The sequence below is a fragment of the Petaurus breviceps genome, unplaced genomic scaffold (assembly GCF_028583685.1).
Source record: "Petaurus breviceps papuanus isolate PSGF00001 unplaced genomic scaffold, PetGlider_PUasm1.0 90881, whole genome shotgun sequence".
In the NCBI taxonomy this organism is placed as follows: Eukaryota; Metazoa; Chordata; class Mammalia; order Diprotodontia; family Petauridae; genus Petaurus; species Petaurus breviceps.
Genome location: NW_027187369.1, coordinates 9,433,345 through 9,452,635, shown reverse-complemented (window position 1 = coordinate 9,452,635; position 19,291 = coordinate 9,433,345). Strand labels below are relative to the sequence as shown.

The 19,291-nt window shown below is 42.4% G+C and overlaps 1 protein-coding gene across 1 annotated transcript in view; it reads left to right on the top strand.

The window, feature by feature from the left end:
- Nucleotides 1-19,291, top strand: part of GPC4 (glypican 4) — a 142,435-nt gene that overhangs the window by 96,746 nt on the left and 26,398 nt on the right. The gene's annotated exons all lie outside the window — the stretch shown is intronic.

The window sequence follows — 19,291 nt, the reverse complement described above, 5'->3', positions numbered from 1 at the left end:
ATCTTCCCTGTTATGTACAAGAAATTTGTTAAGAGCAGAATGTGTATGTGTGTGTCTTCCCCCAAAGTCTGACTGCTAAGACTGGAGAGAACTAGGTATGCTTTTTCTCCTAGCTCCTAACCCTAAATCAGAGGTCCACTTGGGGTATATATAATTATGAAGTGACACTACATACCTACTGGGGATAGCATATTATAGTTGAAAAGACACTGGCTTTAGAGTCAGAGGACCCAGATTCAAATCCAGGTTCTGCCTCTCATAACCTGTGTGACCTTAAACAAATCATTTCACCTCTGGGCCTTAAGAGTCTTCTTCTATAAAACGAGGAAGTTGGACCAGCCAATCTCTAAGGAAGTGGACAGAGTAGTGGACTGAGAAACTGGAAAACCTGGGTTCAAATCTCACCTCAGATACTTATTGGCTATATGAGCCTAGGCAAGTCTAATTTCTCTAGGCCTCATGCTCTTCTTCATCTGTAAAATAGGGCAGCTACACCTGATTTCATCAGGGATTCTTAAACGATTTTTGTGTGTCATAGACCCTTTTGGCAGTCTGTTGAGGCATATGGAACCTTGCTAGGAATAATGTTTACAAATAAGCAAAATAAAACATATAGAATTACAAATGAAATAGAGTTATCAAAATTTTTTTTAATCTATACTCTAATTTGTGAGTTTGGGCAAGTCACTTCCCCTCTCTAGGAGCTCAGTCTCTTCATCTGTTAAAAGGAGTGTTTCATGGCTTTGGGTCACTTTCAGGTCAGTCTATTCGCCCATAATGCTCAAGTTCTGCTGCCAGTTTGTGATTAAGATACTCTTCCCAATGGACTAGTTTCTCCAAAAGAAGTCCTATCTTGTAGAACCCATGTCATCATTCTATGCTTCTACCCTAAATTGATATGGACCACTAACCAAGATGGAGGTCACTGTTATTTATTTGCAAAAACACTGGTCTTTGAGTCTGAAGACTTGGGGCTCAAATCCCAACTCTGCCATTTACTACCTTTGTGACTTAGAACCAGTCCCTTTCCTTTTATAGGTCTCAGTTGGTTCATTTGTAAAATGGATTCCTTCCAGGCCTACCATCCTTTGATCTATAACTTAGTTTCAGTCTTTGGGGAGGCTAGATAGTTTTTCCTTAAGTCCTGAATGTCTTAGAGCTGCAAACATCCTGTGAACAGGATGTGTCAAGGATAAAACAATTTAGATTAAATTCATTGTGCTTATTCTGGTGATATTCTTTGTAACTAATATACTTCAAGTGTGACCTAGATATATATTTAAAAAATGAAACTGGCCCATTTTCCCAAAGACCATTTAAAAATTCATTCAAACATCCAGTTAGTGCCTATAGGGTACAGGGCACCATGATGGGGGAAAAAATAAAGATCAATTAAGACATAGGTCTGGCAGTCAAGGAGATTTGAGTTTAGTAGGAGAAATTCAAAGTTTGTAGTTCTCTTGTACCTCTATTGTACCTACATATATAAACTTTAATGAATTTCACTTTTACATTTTGATTTTTAAAAAAATGAATGGGGTGGCTAGGTGGTGCAGTGAGTAAAGTGCCGGCCCTGGAGTCAGGAGGACCTGAGTTTGGTTCCGGCCTCAGACACTTAACACCCACACACAAAAAAAAACTAGCCATGTAACCTTGGGCAAGTTACTTAACCCCAATCGCCTTCCAAAAGGCAAAAAAAAATTGAATGATTCCCATTGCTTACTGCATTAAAGCATATATCTGGAAGTATTGGCATTTGAGGTCTTCTGCAGTCTAACTCTATGCTATCCATCCAGACTTACCGCATGCTTTTCTCTAGCATACCTTTAATGTTTTAGTCAAACTTGATGACTCACTGTCATCTATTCTTGTCCTTCCTAATATTGTCTCTGTGCATTTGTTCACCCCATCCTCTTCCCACTCACACCCTCCACCAGACACATATGCACATTCACACACATACAATCTAACCCTTAGAATGTTTCCCTTCAAGGCCCAGTTGTATTTCCTCCTTCAGGTTCTACTCCTTCCATCAAGCTCTCTTTTATATCTCCTGCCCCTATCTGGGAGTGACATCTCTCTCCTCAGATTTCTCACGGTTTCTTGCCTGGTGTTCTCCTGGTCACATCTGTGCTCATATGTATTTGTCCTCCCCAACCCCCATCATTAGATTTTAAACTGCATTGTGAGCAGAAGTCATGTTCTTTTTCATCTTTTGTATCCCTTATACCTTGCATATTTATTAAACCATCAAGGGTCTGTGATTTGCTTGAGGCTGGAACCCTCTGGATCATCAGCAGATTGTGAACTGTCTGCAACTTATAATCTTAGAGCCTTCTTGCCTGAGGCATGAAGGGTTAAGTGGCTCCATTCTCTTCCCCATCCTGGACATGTTACAGCTTGTCAGAGTCCTTCCTTCCCAAAACATGGAGCCCTGAACTTAGAACATAGCATGCCAGATTGGGCTTCATCCCCAGAAAAGCTATACAGGTAGGGTCGGAGATTTCAAGGGACCATGGATCCTTGTGTCTGTGGAGCCTTGTCCATTAATGCTCATAAATACCCATACTCTTCCGTCTCCCTCCCTTGGCATGGAATCCCCACACCACTGCTGGTGTCCAGCCTCTGAGATTGAGAGAGTATCTAACCTAGGGAGAGGACATCTAGAAGGGAATCTTGTCTGTTGGGTGGTTCGCTTAGGCATACCTTCCCTTTCTGCCTCCCAGTGGCCTTGTAAGACTCATGCCTAGCAGAATGCCTCATCTCCACTTACTTAAAAAAAAAGTTTCATTCACGTTCTTTGAAAAACAAAACAAAACATTATTGCTACTTCCCTTCTGGGAACTTCCCCCCCACCCAATGAAACAAAACAAAATACCAGATTCCTCCCCCTTCAGACAAAAGTAGAGTCTAGGGTGGCTAGATGGCACAGTGAGTAAAGCACCAGCCCCAGAGTCAGGAGAACCTGAGTTCAGATCCAGCCTCAGACACTTAACACAAAAACTACTAGCTGTGTAAACTCGGGCAAGTTACTTAACCCCAATTGCTCTCCAAAAGGCAAAAAAAAGTAGAGTCCAGCTAAACAAATCTGTTGAGTTGGCCCTGCCTGCCAACATATGACTTGTTCCACACCTATGGTCTACCACCTCTGTGCCAAGGGGAGGCTGCTTGTGCTCTCATAGACCGACTTCAAGTGCATTTCTCTGTTTTTCAAGTCATAGCCCAACTGTATCAGTAAGTGCTAACACATGTTTGAGGAAAGGACAGAAAACAGTTTGGTTTTGCCCATCCCTTCCGGCCGTCATAGTTGATCAGTGTGTTGATCAGTTGATCAGAGAAAAAGGTCATGGAGCTGTGGTTTGTTTCTCCGCGGCTGAAATTAGCAGCAGAGCATGGAAAATCAAGGCAGCAAATATATATGAAGGCTTTGGAGAGTGCAGCAGTAGAGGCCTGTTGGTTTGGGATATGAAACCAGAGCTGGGGTACACTGCAGCTTTTCCCCTGAATTAGCTTTCCCTGAGATGCTGAAATTGTGTGTAGTTAAATGTCAATTTGCCTGGAATCCAACTAACTGGAACCCTCAGCTGGTAGAGAGTATTTTGAGGCCAGAAGTGAGGGAGGGGCAAAGCAGCCTATGGCTGCCAACAAAGCCCAGTCACTATGGCAGAGTTAAGGGACCGAGCAGGAGTCCAGGCCTTTCGGGGAGGGCTGCCATCATAGACCAGCCCCAGAGCACAGAAGAGAAGGGCTGATGAAGCCCATGGGGCACTGAGGGAAGAAGAGGCAGGAGACATGATGAGAGCCAAAAAGGGAAGAAATAAGGATTTCATATAATAGTAAGAAATTTCTAGATTTCAGGAATGGGCTTCTATGAAAATCATGGGATCATGGATCTAGAGGGGGTTCTGATAGGCCAGATAGTCCAACCCCCTCATTTTACAGAGGAGTTAACTAAGGCCAAGAGAGGCCAATTGACTTGCCCAAGGTCACATAATCTGAGGGGTGATTTGGACCCACATCTTCTGACACTGAAGTTAGCAGTCTTTCCACTTACTACACTGCCTTTCTACCTTCCTGTCTTTGAAGAAGCAATATTGTACTCTGAAAAAAATTCTCAGTTTGGGGCCAGTGGGATTGGATTCAAGTGCTGACTCAGTGACTTAATACCTGTGTGACCACAGGCAACTAGGTGACACCACAGTACACAGGGTGCTGGGTCTAGACTTAAGAAGACCTGAGTTTAAATCTTACCTCAGACACTTATTAGCTGTGTGACCCTAGGCAAGTTATGTAACTACTGTCTGCCTCAGTTTCCTTGCCTGTAAAATGGAGATAATAACAGTACCTACCTCCCAAGGTTGTTGTGAGGATCAAATGAGATAATATTTTAAAAAAGCGTTTAGCTCAGTGTCTAGCACATAGTAGGTGCTTAATAATGCTTGTCTCCTTCCTTCCCTGGGCTTCAGTTTTTTCATCTGTTAAATAAGGGATGGTGAGCTGGTAGACTATGTGGCCTTTTTGATGTCCCTTCCAACCCTAGATCTTTAAGCTTATGAACTTCCCATCTTGAGAGGCCCTGCCAGAGCTTGCATTCTATCAACACAGCCTTGAAGAAGCCAGGGGCCCCCTTCCCCATCTTGATGAGGCATCAGATATGGATTGGGGTCATTCGATCTAGGGAAATATTCCCACAAATTCGGCTTGAGTCCACAGCAAGACAGCTCTAATAGTCGAATCTTTCTGAAATGTCTTAAAAGGCATATAAAGAATTTTATAGTCTGGCACAAGTTCAAAATAACTGGATGGGTCTTGTGAGAACCCGAGCGGCTGTCCTGTCCTAACTGTTAAGTCCCTGTTGTTTCCTGCTGTTTTACAGGACACGTTAAGTACCTTCAGAATAAGGGCAATTATGAAGGCTGGTTGAAAAACTTGGCAGTTTCATACCTAGCTCAGGCAGAGGAAGTAGTGCTGAGAATGGGAGCTGAGTGCCTTGCTTTTCATGTGGATAGCTAGGCAGGAGGTCCAGGACCCTGATAAATAGTCCCTGATCTTGGAGAAAAGAAGAACAAACTAAAACAACATAGGCAATGACCAATGCAAGGGCCCCAACAGTAGAAAAAGCTAGATTTGGAGTAAGGAGACCTGAGTTCAAATCCCATCTTTGAGACCCTGAGGAAGTCACTTTCCCTCCTGGGCCTCAGTTTTCCCATCTGTAAAATGAGGGGGCTAGACTAGATAGCTTTTAAGTCCCTTACTATTCTCTAGCTGTGATCTTTTGTATGATTTTGAATAACTCCCTTCCCTGGGCCTCAGTTTCCTCCTGTAAAAGGACAGGGTAGAAGACTTATAAGCTCTCTTCCAGCTCTATATCTATAATTTTAGGATTCACCAATCTTAGTCTGGCTAGCATTCCTGTGATTCTTCCCACCTGGGTCTTACTCATATTTTGCTAAATTGATTTTTCCTTTCCTTGCCCAGACATAGAGGGTTATATGTTATTGCAAGTTTTTTTGGGAGCTTCTTCGAGGTTAAAAGTTAATGTGACATGCAGATCTGTGACCAATATAGTATGGTTCTCTGATCTCACTCATTTGGGCAGTCTTCCCACTAATGCAGATTGCAGCCTCTTCTGGTGTTCTCAACCTTGATAATTCTTGGCTATGCCCTTCTTTAAATTCTCCTTAGAGCAGGGGAATCTTTTGTGTGTCCTGGACCCCTTTATCAGAGAATCATTTTTAAAAGCATAAAATACATAGAATTACAAAGGAAAGTTATCTTCTTGAAATTCAGTTATCAAAATATTTAAAAATCAAAGTGTCCATTCAATATGCTAGAGGCCTTCCATGGGTTCATTTACTATTTTATGATTATCTGTAGAGCCTTCACACTTTCCATTTGCCTTCCTTCCTCTGCCATCATCTCCTCTTATCATTAGTCACATCTGAGTCATCATGGATGGTATGCCCAAACCTGGGAAATGGAGCAGACAGAGGTTAAGTAAACTTACCTAAGTTCATATAGCTAGTAAGTGTCTGTGGTGGAATTTGAACTCGGCTTAGTAATTCTAGGTAGAACACTTTATTGACTGTGCCACCTAACTTAACTGTGCACCTCTGTTTCCTCCTATGTAACATGAGGGGGTTGGACTAGATGGCCTTTGAGTTCCCTTCCAGCTCTAGAGCTGTGGTCTTTTTGGATGACTTTGGACAAACCGTTTCCCCTTCCTGTACCTCAGTTTCCTCCCCTAAAATGAGGATTTTAGACTAGACAGAGTGACACTAGGATCAGCGTAATTGTTAACATCGTTTTGTTTCTGCTTCCCATTGATTTCTCTGCCATTGTTGTAGCTGTCCTGTCCATTATTCTACTGGTTCTGCTCACTTCACTCTTCATCAGTTCATACCGTGTTTCCCTGATAATAAGACCTATCCCGAAAATAAGCCCTCCCCTTACTGTGTAAGATTCCTCTAAAATAAGCCCTCCCCCGAAAATAAGCCCTATTGAGATTGCTACTGTAGTGAAGGTGATCCCCTGTGCTACACGCTACATTATGGTACCCTCTGTATGCACCGTCCACCCCCCCGGGTGAAACGCACACTGCGCTCTGAGCTGCATCCAATCAGAGCTGCAGCAGTGAGCGCATCGTCCTGTTCTTCCCCAGTGATTTGCTTATTGAATAAAGGTACATTTTTTTGTTCACATTTACCTGTTTATTAAAATTGCTGTCAATGTTCATTAAAATAAGCCCTCCCCTGAAAATAAGCCCTCTGGTGTTTTTCTGTCCAAAAAAAATAATAAGACAGTGTCTTATTATCGGGGAAACACGGTACTAGTCTCGTCCATGTTTTTCAGAATTCTTCAGTCTTATGAAGCAGTGCTATCCATACAGTTCATTCAGTCACATACAAAAATACCTTCAGCCATTGCACACACAAACATCCACCTTTGCGTTATCACCAATAATGCTTCTACGAACATTTTTGTGCAGATGGGTCTCCATAGTGGACTGCATCCAAGGGTTTGCACAAGTTAGTAACTGTTTTTCATAAGTTTAATGGTTTTGAATTGTCCCTTCCCATTGTGCAATGAGAGGCACTTCATTTTAACCTTGCCATTAAGCATATGGTAGGGAATGTTGGGGGCATGGCTAGAAGTGGCCAATTTTTTTTTGCTCATATTACCATAATTACCTTTGATTTTGCTGGAAAGCTCTACTTTTATGCTCTACAAATCTCCTTTTCCTTCCACACTCAGGAAAATCAAACTGATGCAAAGAATTCTTTCTGGGAGGCCGAGAAATTGGTAAAAAGAAAGCACCTTCCAGCTATTGTCATGGGTGCTGGGCACCAGATGCCGGAGGTCCAGGTCAGGATAGGCAGAGCAGGGCTCTAAGCCAGCCAGAGAAGTCCAGTCCACAAATATCAGGTAGGAAGTTGTAGTACAAGAGTATCCACGTGTAATCTGTACAACCTGGGAAATAAATAAGTGGATTTCCTAATAAAGTATCAGGGGAATTTTTGATAGGGACAATTCAACTTGGGCATGCATTGAGCTCAAGCATTTTGTTCTTCAAAGCTGCCTCACCTACCAAGGCCCATTCTCTGGAATAAGTCACAAGAGCTTGCAGCTGCCACGGACCCATCAAGCAAGCCCAGAGCTCTAATATCTTCCTTTCCACTCTTGATCTAGGAACAAAATGGGTAGTGATTAGAGTTATCTGAATGTGACAAATGATGGTTCATTTTATTAGGTAGCATAGCCCCTTGGAGTCCAGAGCCCATTTGCTGAGAATTCTGCCATCACCTTTGACTTCTTTACAAGTCATGTGAGCAACCAGAAAAATAGTCAATCTAGTAACAGGGAAATCAACAAGTAAAAGACTTGAGCCTCAAGGAGTGAGCCTCAGTTTCCTAATATATAAAGTAGGTTAATAATATTATTTTTTATTTTTTTACTTTTTGGAGGGGGGAGGGTAGGGCAATTGAGGTTAAGTGACTTGCCCAAGGTCACACAGCTAGTAAGTGTGTCAAGTGTCTGAGGCAGGATTTGAACTCAGGTTCTCCTGACTCCAGGGCCGGTGCTCTATTCACTGCACCTCCTAGCTTCCCCGGTTAATAATATTTATACTGCCTCATAGGGTTGTTCTGAGGAAGGAGCTTTCTAAAACTGAATTGATGGCAATTGTTAGTTCTGTTCATGGTTGCAAAGACAAGGCCAAGTTGCATGTGCTTCTTGGACAATTGCTCCAAGTTGATTTTCTGAAAGAACCAATTGGGATTTACTGATTTGCTCTTCTTTCTGCCTTCAACCCTCATCCCACTCCACCTGAAAAAAGGTATGGTGGCACACACCTGTAATCCATGCCACTGAGCAGATTGAGCCTGGTGAATGACTTCAGCTGCAGAGTTCTGAGTTACAATGGGCTAAGCTCATCAAGGCTCCACACCAGTGTAATGACCCCCTGGGAGCATAACAAGGGGCGAAATGGCCCAGGTCAGAAACAGAGTAAGAGTCAAATGCAACTGTCCTCATCAGTAGTGGGATTGGGACTGGGAGTGGCCACTGAACTTCCAGCCTCCAGAGGGAGAGACCCAGTTTCAAAACAAACAAAACTATGGCCACTTCTTCTTCCTTCACCCCCATTAGGGCTTGGGACTGAGATGGGCTTATTTTGAAGTGAATGAAACATCAGCAATCCATCAACAAGTATTTATTAAATACATACTATGTGTTGGAAACTGTACTAAGGGCGGAGGTTACAAAGATAAGCAAGGCCAATCCTACCTTCAACAACCTTGCATTCTAGTCGGGGAGACAATATGTTTACAACTAGGTGCATATATACACAGAGGAACTGTTAGGTAATCTTAGAGGAGAAGGCAGATGAAGGGGCCCTTTCTGAAACTTCTGTGTGGGTGCCAAAATTTCAGTTCAGGAAACTTTTTTCATGAGGCTCCAGGAGACTTATTCTGCTTCATCCCAGAGGAAAGAGCTGGGACCAACAGGAAAAGATACAGGGAGGCAGATCAGGTAATCATTACCAACAATACTAGGAGACATTTTGAAACCACTTTTAAGGGCCAGAAAGGGCTGTGCAAACATCCTCATTTGACTTCTCCCAGCATCCCTGTGAGATAGGTACTATAAGCATGTTTAATCCCATTTTACAAATGAGGAAATTTGAGGTTCAGGGAGCATAAGTGACTTGCTTATCAGAAGGAGATGAATCCAGGTGTTTTTGAGGCCAAATCACACATTCTTTCCCTGGTACCATGCTGCATCTTTCCAGTTTCCTTCTTGGTGCTCAATGGTCTCCCATTTCCATCCCTGTACTTAGGGTCAGGATTGATAAGACACTTAGTAGATGCCTAATGCTAAGGAAGTCATTTATTCCTCAACACTCTGCTTTCCTCATCTGGCTTCTAAGGTCCCTTCCAGCTCGAGAGCTGTACTCTTTTGGGGGAACTTTGGGTGAGTCACTTGACCTCTGGGTCTCACTTTACTCATCTTTCAGTTAAGTGAGTTGGACTCAATGGCCTCTAAAGTCCCTTCCTTTGGCGTTTACTGCTTTCAATCCTTGGGTGCCCCAATAATTTAATCTGAGTGAAAAAATGCAAGTGCCTAATGTGGGCCAAGTGAGGATCTCCTGAAAAGCCAGAAAGCTTGGCTCTGTCAGTCCCACTGGCGCACTCATGTTGGGAGTGAGCGATTGAGAGTTGGGGGGAACTGAACCAGTGCCAGTAGTGTGCACCATTACTGTCAAGCATGGCACTCACAACTGTGGGAAAGAAGGAAGTAGAGTAAGTCACATTTGAGAACAAGGAAGCTTCCTAATAATAAACACAAAATGTGGGGATTTCTAGTGTCCAACAGAGTCCCAGCAGCCACTGAAAGGCCTTCCAAGCTTTCCAGAGGTCAGAGACTCACTCCAGAATGGTCAGTAGAGTTCATTAGCCAAGAAATAGCTAACTGTTGATGTGAGAGGGAGTTGGTCGCTACCTACAGGTAGGCATTTCAGTGTGTTGCTGGTCTTGGACTTAATTAAAGGTCTTTTTTTTCCTTTTAGTGAAGAGCAGCTGTTTAGGAAGAAAAGAATTAGAATCTCAGAGGATTTTAAACTGAAAGGCACCTTCAAATATTAGCATGTTCATGTCCCTTGTTTTGTAAAGGAAGCTGAGGCCCCATGAAGGAAAGGGAGATGGATAGAAGAGAACTGAACCCAGGTCTATTGACTTCTAGTGTTCTTCACCATGGTGTGCTGCCTCTCCTCATCCACACAGCCTGGGCTCTTCCTACTAGGCCCCACTATCTTCAGGACCATACATGTGTATGTGGTTGCCACCAGAGTGAATAATCATGAGGACTACAAAGATTTCCCACCCTACCCCCGCCATCTGACACTTAAAAACTCAGAGGCTGTTCTATTAATATAGGTGATATACTGATAAAGTGATGGGCCTGGAGTCAGGAAGACTTCTCCTCCTGAGTTCAAATCTGGCCTCAGACACTTAGTAGCTATGTGACCCTGGACAACTCATTTCCCCCTGTGTGCCTCAGTTTCCTCATCTGTAAAATGAGCTGGAGAAGGAAATGGTAAACCACTCCAGGATCTGCCAAGAAAACCCCAAAGGGCATCATGAAGAGTCAGATGTGACTGAAATGACTAAACAATAACGTTACTGTAAAATCATATAGTGCTTGAATTGATAACATAAGATCATAGATTTGGAGCTAGAAAGAACTTGAAGGTTGTTGAATCCCCTAATTTTCCACATGAGGAAGATGAGGTCCAGGAAAGTCCAGGATCACACAGCTAGTAAGTAACTGAGGCACCATTTGAACCCAAGTCTCCTGATCTAGTGACTGTATCTTAAAAGTTTGAAGTTAAAAGGGACCTCCCAAATCCTCTAAGCCTTACTGTTTAAAGCATGACATCCTTTTCTGGGGCCCCTGAAAAATGAGCATCCAGCTTCTCCTTGAAGACTTCTAGTTAAGTCTTTCTGTGGTGTTTAAAGAAAAATTGTGGCCTGTTGTTCCACAGCTCCTGCTCATTTGTTTTTCTTTTATTTTTTTCTATTACCTCAATGTTATCTGAGGGTTAAATCCTTAAATGGTTAAGAAGTTTTCCGTTTTTTGTGACATATGCCTCTCCTTAATATGGGTATTCAACTATGTGGTGTAATGGATAGAATGCTAGACTTAGAGTCAGAAAGTCCTAATTTTGAACCCAGTGTCAGACTTATTAGCTGTGTGATCCTGAGCAAGTCACTTAACCTGTCTATCTCATTTCCTTTATCTGTAAATAGGAATGATAATTACCCCTACACCTCACAGAGTTGTTGTGAGGCTCCAATGGGATAATATTTATAAAGCACTTAGCAAACCTTAAAGTGCCATTTCCATTTTTATCTATTATTACTATAATAAATTCTGGGGCTTGGAGTGAACAATGGAAGAAATATGTATGCTAAGGAAGTTGTAAAAAGCATCTTACCAGTGAGTCAGTGTAAATCACTTCCATAGAAATATCCCAGTGACATCCCAGCTCTTAAGAGTGGGAGCTTTCTCAGAGGGTATACAAATAATGCTTTTGTCCTTTGGAATAATCTACTCTCAAATGAGAAACAGTTTGAGAAGCCAAACATCAGAAAGGCCCACCAGGCCCATCTTTCTCTTTCAGCCTTGGAGTAGACAGACAGGGAGAAGTGAATTCTGAGTGAGAAGCATTACCTCCGTGGTGGGTTGCTTATATTGACCTAAGCCTGCAGGATTTGTTCCTTTAAAAGACATTTACATTTGTAACATAATGATTAAAACCTCAAACACTTAGGGGCAACTCCTGTAAGAAAGAGAAATTAAAGGGTAGCTGCAAAGTAGGTTATTAATGCAAACAAAAGCTCCCCAGGGGCAAATTGTTTTGTTCCCCCTGCTCTCACACCCATAAGAAACACTTGGGGAATTTGTAAATATGCATATTGGTTCTTATTTCAGGTAGTCGCAGTTTGACTCCAACTTCATTATTATCTAACCTATTATTATTATTCCTTGGCTGATTCTGTCCATGGGTGCAAAGAGAAGGGCCCACTGGATCAGATACTGGAGAGTTGCTCCCAGTTGACTGGCTAGAAGAATTCTGGAACCAATCAGAATTGACTGGTCCCTTCTTCCTTTACCTCTCCTCTGACACCCCCCTCCCAATTTTCTTTAATGACATTTATAAAAAGCCCATCATATTATGTCTTTTGTCATCCTTTACCTACACTGTGGCTTTAAGAGCCAGGATTGGAGATAATCATGATGAATTTATCTTGAAGTCACTAAAAGATAACAGTGCTTGTTATTGAAGAAAATATTTGGTCTTATTTCATCTTCTTGTTTTAGGTTCTTTATTATCTAAATCATTTTAAAATTTCAGTCATCTTGAGTTATGGCTGATGGCTAGAGTCATTGTATGGCTCCAGTCTAACAGAAAATACCCTCTTGACATTGGAGCCACCTCCCTTGGGATGATATTTAAAATAGAGTTGTGACTTTAGCTGGAAATCCATCTCTACCTTTTATTAGTTGTATGAAAGCTAAGCAAGCCCCTTTCCATGTTGGGGCTTCAGTTCCCTGATCTGTAAAAAAGAAAGGCTCATGAATCTCTATGAGCCATGCCCCAATGATCTCTGCCATCCCTCCTAGCTCTGAATCCTGTGCACCCATTTCAAAGCATCAGGGGTGGATATGTTTTATATAGTTGAAAATACCTTCATGGCATTTCTTTCCGTTCTTTGGTTTCTACTTTCCCCAGTTTGGCATACCTTCACTAATCAGTCCTAATTAGTGAGGATTTTTTTTCCTATACCACATTTCTCAAGATTTATAGTTCTACTGATTAATAGTAGTGGTTGAATCTATAAACTAAATAATGACCTGTTAGGATATATAATAGGTTTTTTATGTTTTCTCTTAATTTGTAGCTTGCAATTATGGCTGCCTAAAGCATCTGTTAATAGAGCACATTTTTAGGTTTTGCTATTTAAATGAAAGGAACATCTGGCTGCTTCCAACTGAGTGTGGGAAGGGGAAAATGAGATGTTGATTACTGTTATGCTCCTGCCCAACTGATTCTTAAAGCATTCTTCCTCCATTTCCCCAAACCTCTATTCCTCTTCTGTTGCCCCACTGGCAGGTGGTACTAGACTGTCTCTTTCAATGTCTGGGATAAAGTTAACAATGAACTGAGGCTATTATAGATGCTTGATCCTTTCTACCTTGAACAAAAAGTCCTTTGCTTACTTCCCCAAACTGAAACTTGAAAGGAAAGGAAATTCTCTGCCTTTCACTGTCATGCTCTTTTCCCCCCCAAACCCCACCCCTATCCATCACTGGATGATCTATATTTTTTTTTTTTAAGCAATCGGGGTTAAGTAACTTGCTCAAGGTTACAAGGCCAGTTATTTCTGGGTGTGGTGCTGACTGTCTGAGCCCGGGATTCGATCTCCAGGTCGTCCCAACACTGGAGCCGGTGCTCTTACTCGCTGAGCCACCTGGCCGCCCCTAAGCAATTGGGGTTAAGTAACTTGCTCAAGGTTACACGGCCAGGTGTTTCTGGGTGGGTGCTAAGTGTCTGAGCCAGGGATTCGATCTCCAGGTCTTCTCAACACTGGAGCCGGTGCTCTTACTCACTGTGCTACCTGGCCGCCCCTGGATGATCTATATTGACATTCTCATTATAAAGAGAGACAACATGCTGGTCTTGGAATGTTAAAGGCCTGGGTTCAAATACTATTTCTGGCATTTATAAGATTTGTGACCATAGGCAAATTATTTAACTTTTCTCAGGCTCTTCATTTGTAAAATGGGGATGATGTCTATAGTAGCCTCTCTCATAAGGTTGGTGTAAGGATTATAAAACATACTATATATGAGGTACTTTGCAAACTTCAAAGTATTATATATAACAGTTATCACAATTGAAATCAGAAGCCATGAAATGGAAGGATATTTCCATAGGTAACCTGAAGAAATGCCATTTTAATTTATTACATTCCCTGGGGAAGTAGACATGTAGACATGAGAAGTAGAGGAGAGAGCCCTAACAACTTGAACGAATCAGGAGGTAGCATGGGAAGCTAAGGATTCTAAGGGCTGGAAATTAGGAGAGAGGGTTTTCTAGGTGTATTTACCTTCCTATCCAAACACAACCAGGTGAGAGATGGAATGCAGAGTTGGGAGAACAAATGCATAGGCCATTTGGATGAGAACACAAGAGATGATGGAGAGGAATGATGTGGAACAAGCCCAGAAAGGTAGGCTGGAGACAGACTGTAAAACGCTTTTAGTGCCTGGCTGAGGAGTATGGAGGCAAGAGGGACTTGTGTTTTAGGGAGATCATTTTGACAGGTTGGATGGATTGGAGAGGGGAGGTATAAGACCAGGTGGGAGGCTGATATAACAGGCCAGTCAAGAGGTGGGGAAAAGATACATGTTAAGAAAGGTCATGGATAACTGGGAAATAAGATATACAGGCACTGGGGCATAGAGATCCACCACTCCCTACTGGAAAATCAGAGAGGGTATGGGAGAAGATAAGGGAGAGAGCAGATTGGAGGAGGGGATATCCAGTGGGATCGTTCTTTTGGGGTGGTGGGTAGGGGAAAAATGGGGAGAAAATTTGTAACTCAAAATCTGGCGGAAATGAATGATGGAAACCAGAAGTTAATAAAGCATTTGATTTTAAAAAAAGGTCATGGAGGTAGAATTGATCAAATCCATGGGAGCTAATGAGATTACTTGGAGAGAGAAGAAACAAGGGTCTCTTATAGTGCCTTAGGGGGACATTAGCAGTAAGGAAAACTGATAATGATCCAGCAAATGAGACTCAGAAGGATCAATCAGAATGAGGAGGTGGAGAATTCTCAGAGGAGAATCAGGAGGGAGTAGGGTCATAAAAGTAAAAGGGGGAAAAGAGAATTTCTGAAAAGGAGGGCAGGTAGGTAAGTAAAAAACTATGGAGAAAGTACCAGAAGAGTCATCAGTTGAACAACCTTGGAGTACAGTTCAGTCAAGTGTTAGTCCGGAAGCCATTGAGAGAAGTGGGCGGGAGGCGCAAAAGTGAAAAGAGTAAGCAATAAGCTTAGATGGGCCTTTTCTGAGAGTTTGGCTGTGAAAAGAGTATTCAGAATGAATTGAGATGATCTATTTTAGGATATGGAATAAATAGCAGGGAAACATTTATAAGGAACTTAACGAGAGGGAGGCCCTAGCAGGGTATAGTGATATAGAATATAGATAGAACACTAGCCTGAGAGTCCCAAAGACTGTCTCAGTCACTTACAGCTGTGTGACTTTTCCTCAGTTGTCTCATGTGTAAAGTAAATGAGCTGGGCTTTAATGAGAGGCCTTTAAACTCCTTTCCAACTCTGAATCTATGACCCTGTGTGCCCAAGACCTTCCCAACTTCCCAATCTCAAGATCCTTGGTTAGGTTCAGTGTCTACCAAGGTTTGTAAAACTGGGTGGAGGTAAGTAGAATGGCAAATACTAGACCAGGGGTGGGGGAACTTGTGGCCTTGAGGCCACATGTGGCCTTGTAGGTCCTTGGGTGTGGCCTTCTGACTCAGCCCAAATTTTACAGAACAAATCCATTTATTAAGGGGATCTGTTCTGTGAAGTTTGGATTCAGTCAAAGGGCCCCACTTGAGGGCCTAGAGGGCCACATGTGGCCTTGAGTCCCAGATTCCGCATCCCTGGACTAGGCCTTTCAAAGTCAAGAAATGAAAGATATCAAAAGGTGTAGACTGCTTGAAAGCCTCTTGCCTATATGACTATTCTCTTCAAAAAGAGAGTTGGGAGGGTCTAGAACTGACAAGTAGTACCAAATGAGAGTTCCAAAAAGGAAAGTGAATGCATTCTAATGATTAGGAAGCAACTGTTTCTTACCATGGGAGCCATTTTGGAATGAGCTCTATGTAGGAAGTACAGTCTGTAGGCAATCATAGGATCGTCAACTGTTTTAAAGGAAGGCTATTGTCAATACCACATTTAGAATAATAAAGGCTGACGTGTATATATTCCCTTCAAGTCGGCAAGGTGTTCAAATAGTGTTTGGAAGTGAAAATAAGTGAGAAAACAGTCTTGAGTTCCCAGTTTCAAAAAACTGTGAACTCAGAAAACAGGAATGATGTGGTACACAAAATGGCTTCTAGAATTTACTTATGTTGCCCATTTCTTAGGAGTTGAGTGTTTTCACATAGATTTCAGCCATTATTCCTAATAGCAGCATGGCTATTACAGGCTGGATAGAGGACTTCCTCACAGTCAGGAAGACCTGGGTTCAAAGCCTGCCTCAAACACATAGTAGCTGTGGAACTATGAGCAAGCGATTTCACCTGTTAGTACCCCCACCCTGCCTATCACGCTGTGCAGGCAACTCTTAAACCTCTAAGTTACTGGTGGATAAAATGTAAGTTTGCATTGCTGAAAGGAGTTTCCACACCAGGAGTTCCTACCTGGGTGAAATCACAGGTTAGGGAGTACTACACAATCCTTGGAACATCTCTATGAGGTATGTAGAGGGGAAGCCCTAACCAGGAGTGGGGAACTTGCAGCCTTTGAGGCCACATGTGGCCCTCTCAGTCCTCAAGTGCAGCCCTCTGACTGAATCCAGACTTCACAGAACAAATCCCCTTAACAAAAGCATTTGTTCTGTAAAACTTGGACTCAGTTAAAAGGCTGCACCCAAGGACCTAGAAGGCCATATGTGGCCTTGAGGCCACAGGTTCCCCACTCTTGAAGGCCTCAAGTTATTGTTGAAGTCAGAAAGACCCGGATTTAAATTCTAACGTGTATATTTCTTAGCTGAGTGATCCTGGCTAAGTCATTTACTTTTCTGAGCCTCAGTTTCCCAATAAGTAAAACGAGGAGCAGAGAGAAGAATACTAGAAGGCCCTCCTTGACAGAGCTATCGTAAGGCTCAAATGGGATAATGTAGTCCAAACACTTTGCCAACTTGAAGGGGCAGATAGAGGAGAGATTAAGCCACAGAAAGATGATAGCACATGCTATCCTTGGGTGCACCTGTGCTCCCTGGCTTTGGAGCTAGTGACTCCGACGGGCCATGAGGACAAGCCCTGGCATCTTCATGTGCTGGCAACTTTCCTAAAGTACTGAGGGGATTCAGCTCAAAGACAAGCAGGCCAGTCCTAGGGACAGTCGGCCTTGCCATGATTGGCTTAGGCTGGTTCTGTGAGGGCTTTTCATCTTGTAGTCTTTCTCATGAGCCAGGCTTAAAGTCTTGCACATAAAGGTGCCCAGTAACTGGGGGGGTGGCTGTGAATACTTTGGAGAGTGGAAGGCTAAAATTCTGTCCTTTGCACTGCTTCAGGGGAAAGATTGCCATAGGATTTGGAATCAGGAGGTTTCTGAGTTCAAATTCTACCTTTGATTCTTTCTGCCTGTGTGATCCTGGGCAAGTCACCTCCCCTCCCTCAGCTTTGGTTCATCCTCTATAAAATTAGGGGGTTGTACATGATGGCCCTCAAAGTTAACCTTCAGTTTTGAGCCTATGACTTTTTATGTATATTCTAGCCCTAAAATTTAAAATTCTGCCAAAGCTTTGGGGTCACCAAACAGCATGAGCTAGAATTTCCCAAGCTTTTATTAGCCATGTGCCCACTCAAATAACATTTAAATGTGCAGCCTATTTGGCCCTCACATTAAAGGAAAGGAAATAAGCTTTCAGAATGATTAAGTGAATTAGAAATTAATACATAATACCAAACTAAGCTCCAAAATATAACCTAAACTTTGAAAACAAAAACAAAAACCTTCTTAGACAGGAAATACCAGGCATGGGAATGAACCTTGAGGTTCACACTGAGATTGGACAGAGGATACATTGGAATTCAAAGCCAGTCTCCTCTTCACTGTATTATTTCTCTCAACTCTCCTAAGAGGCCACATTTCATACAGCTCTGTCAACCTCTGAGGTTCAAGGAACTCCAAGAATTTGCTTTCACTCTTGCCATTAAGTCTTCCACGTATGAGTGAAGTCCTTTGTTTGGGCTGGAGTAGTTTGAAGCCCACAATTTGAACTCTGATTCACTTTGAACATCTTAACAAGGTTTAAATTCCACGTCAGCCAGGGTAACCCCCCTCCCCGCCCCATTTCCCCTGGAAAAAAAAAGTGAAACTGAGCATTACTCTCTAGAGAATTAAAAACAGGCAAGTTATTAATTAAATGTGAGTCACAAGAGCACAGGTCAGATTTCTGAATGTCTAGTTGGCTATATTAGAGGATAAGTTTCCTGAAATTTACCAACAGTATGCTGTGGCTGTAGACTTGAAAAAATCACTGGGATCATTTTCCAGTGACCTTAAAAACATCACTTAATCTTTCTGAGGACAGCTAGGTGGTGCTGTAGTGGATGGAGTGTCCTGTCTGAAGTCAAGAAGTCTCATCTTCTTGAGTTCAAATGTGGCCTCAGGCATTTACTAGATGCATGACTGTGGGCAAGTCACTTAAGCACTTTGTTTCAGTTTCCTCATTTGTAAAATGAACTGGAGAAGGAAAGGGCAAACCACTCCAGTGTCTTTGCCAAGAAAACCCCAGATGATCTTAAGGTTTACAGAGTGTTTTCTTCATAATTATCTTGTGAGTTGGGAAGTAGGCATTATTATCTGCATTTGACAGATGAGTGAAACTGAGGCCCAAAGTCAGGAAATAACTTGACTACAATCAAACACCTAGTAGATGGCATGATCGAGATTTGAAATGTCTGGCCATTTGACCCCAAGGTCAGGTGGTCTTTCCCTCTAAACCAGCCTGCCTCCCATTTTTGAGAGTGGTGGTGGTGTTTTCTTTTTTTTTTTAAGACTATTTAGATAGGAACATAAATATTGAAATATACAGTAGAGACCATGTGAGAAAGTGTGGACAAGTCAGTAAGAGGATGGATCTTGCCAGGAAGATACATGATCCTGAGTAAATTCCTTAACCTCTAGTGCTATAGGCAGCTAACCATAAGTTAGAGCTGAGCTGCTGTCCTGCAGCACTGAAGGGAATACCTAAACCAGGAATGCCCCAGGCTATTGAAATCCAACTTTGGCCCATCTGCAGATTAGCTGGGCAGTTTGCAAAAAGTCTGTGGTCTGTGTGGACCTTAATACCTGCTGTATCTATTTCTATGTGTAAATACAAACATTTCCCTCTCTCCGTCAAAGGGGGTTAGTGTAAGTTCCAGGAAGCTCAGCTTTGAATCCTTTTGGAAAAATTTTAGCAAAGTTTTATTTTGTTCTCTTTCCTT